This window comes from Camarhynchus parvulus, chromosome 2, assembly GCF_901933205.1.
Source record: "Camarhynchus parvulus chromosome 2, STF_HiC, whole genome shotgun sequence".
NCBI lineage: Eukaryota > Metazoa > Chordata > Aves > Passeriformes > Thraupidae > Camarhynchus > Camarhynchus parvulus.
In genome coordinates this window covers 100,895,065-100,897,725 of record NC_044572.1, presented here as the reverse complement: position 1 = coordinate 100,897,725, position 2,661 = coordinate 100,895,065, and positions in this window count along the sequence as shown.

Below are 2,661 nucleotides of genomic sequence, written 5' to 3'. Positions count from 1 at the left end.
TGAGTTGAAGTGCAGGCCAGGATGTCCATAAAAATTGTACAGCATCACCAAAACTTTTTACATAGTAATATTGGTATATTCTTATGTATATATGTTAGTAAGAGTCTACTGATGCACATACACTTAATAGCTCATATATACAGGCTGTCATTTAGGGAAAATGTCTGAACCACACCAATATAAATCTCTTTATAAAACTAAGAGCAGTTACATAGTGAATGGTGACAGATGCTGAAGGAAAGGTCTGGATTCCAGGAAGTAGGTGACATAAAAAATTCATGCATGCTTACTGAGATGACCCCACCAAGTAGCCAAAGAGATAAAAAGGAAGAGTGGTAATGGCTGGCAACAGCCTGGAGGCACAAAGGAATACACTTCATGTTTGTGGGTTCTCTGCAGCTGTGGACTAATCAGGACAAAGCTCTTATGCTGAACAAACTCTGCAAACCACTCAAGGCTATGCAATTAAAGCCTGGTATTCACAGCTCAGTTCATTTAATGAAGGACTGAAAGTATTAATGTTGCTGAATATTTGTGTGCAGGTACAGGAATAAGGGGGTCAGCATAGATTTGCTTGAGTTATCTTGTTTGAAAGTGAATTGGTAGCACACAAAATAACAACTGGAAGTGAGGCTACTCTAATGACCAATAATGAATGTGCAGGAACAGTCTGTAACACACCTACTGGCCTGCACCCTTTAGGAGGAACAGAGGAGTCCTGGGGATCTATTAGAGTTAGCGATTTGGAAGAACATTATAATTCTAGAGGGTGGACCTAAGGGATAAAAAACCCAACTAAAACCAAAACGGTTATCTTGTTATGATGCTGTACTTGCTAGATTAATTCACTCGCAGTGATGAATTGCCCCTTCAAATACCTAATTATAGCATTACATATAATCATTAAGGAGAGAGTGGGGTGAGTGTAATGCACAAGAAGTGTTGGGATTGATATGGTTTTTGTTTGTTTGCTTTAAGGTTTAGACCATTCTACTTGCTTGAAGAACTGCCAGTTTTTCTTGTAATGAAAATTAGTGGCAATTAAGAAAAATGTTAAATTGGTTCTAGTTCTCAGTTCAGGGGTTTTTTTAAATTTTCTTACTTGGGAGTTTGTGTTTGTTTTTTCTATTTTTGTTTGTTTGCTATTCTTGGAAACTTAGCCTCACTATACAAATAGCCTCACTTGGTCAAGAAAATTAGCTGTTGAGAAAATCATTCCTGCATCGCAATGGTTTCCTAAACGTACCCCCAGTTTTACATTCCCTTGACAAATTTTCTTAGCTTAGAAATGGTAGCGAGAATCTAGGAAATGGGACCGAATGTTCTCACATCTCCACCAGCTTTGACTGTCTATGCCTCTCATGTTCGTAACACTTTATCCTACATGTAGATTTCAGATTATTTTAAGACTATTAATCCCTCCTATTTCTGGAAGAGAAGATGTGGATGCCTCAGCCCTGCAAGTGTTCAAGGCCAAGTTTGATGGAGCTCTGAGCAACCTGGGCTAGTGAAAGTTGTTCCTGCCCATAGCAGTGTGACTGGAATTAAATGATCTTGAAGGTCCCTTCCAACTCAAGACATTTTATGATTACGCCCCCTTTGCTGCCACCTGCATCTGGAAAATCTGTATTCTCTGAACTCTAGGTCCTCAGAGCTTGGAGAGATAGAAATTTCCTCAAAAACTACAATGAGCAACACTCATCCCTATCATTTGTCCCTCATATGATGTATTACACTACTTCCTCTACAGCCAGAATTTCCTTTGCTTGGAATTTGAACAGCTGAGCTGGCACAGGTGGTTGTTATGAAAACACCAGTGCCCAGGATGACCCCAGACCCATGTGTGCTACCACACATAGGGAGTCTACCCAGGGCTGAGTTCTGCTTGACCACCTGAAGGTAAATTTAGGTGAGACAAAATTAGACAATCACAAAATCGACAATTATAGAACAGGTCATGTTGGGAAGGTCCACAGTGGGTCATCTGACCCAACCCCCCTGCTCAAGCAGGGTCATCCTAGAGCACCGCGCACAGGATTGTGTCCGGAGGGCTCCTGATTATTTCCACGGAGGGAGACTCCACATCCCTCTGGGCAACCTGTTCCAGCGCACAGTCATTGCACAGTGAAAAAGTTCTTCCTTATGTTCAAGTGGAACTTTCTGTGCATCTGCTTCCCTCACTGCCTCTTGTCCTTTTTCTCGGCACCACGGAGAAGAGCCTATCTTCTTGGGACTCCTCCCTAGATATTTATATACACCCTCTCAGTCCTCTTTTCTTGAGGCTAAACAAGCCCAACTCCCTCAGCCTTTCCTCGTAAGAGCAATGCTCCAATCCCCCAAAGAGGACGGAGACCTCGCCGTCGCGGCAGAGGCAGCTCCCACTGGGAGCTCGAAGCAAGATCTGGCTGCGGGTCACCCCAGGAGGGGCCGGGGCAAGGCTGACTCCCTGGGCCACACTTCCCAAGCCGCTCTCGGGGCGCTCAGCGGCGCGGCCGGGCCGCGGCAGGACGGGCGGGAGCTCCCGACCCCGGCCCGGCGGCTCAGCCCGGCTGCGGCTCAGCCCGGCCGCGGCTCCGGCGCGGCAGAGGGCGCTGCGCGGGCGGGCGCGGGCCTGGGCGCGCCGCTCCCGGCGGCGGCGGCGCAGTTCCAGTTCCTGTGGCT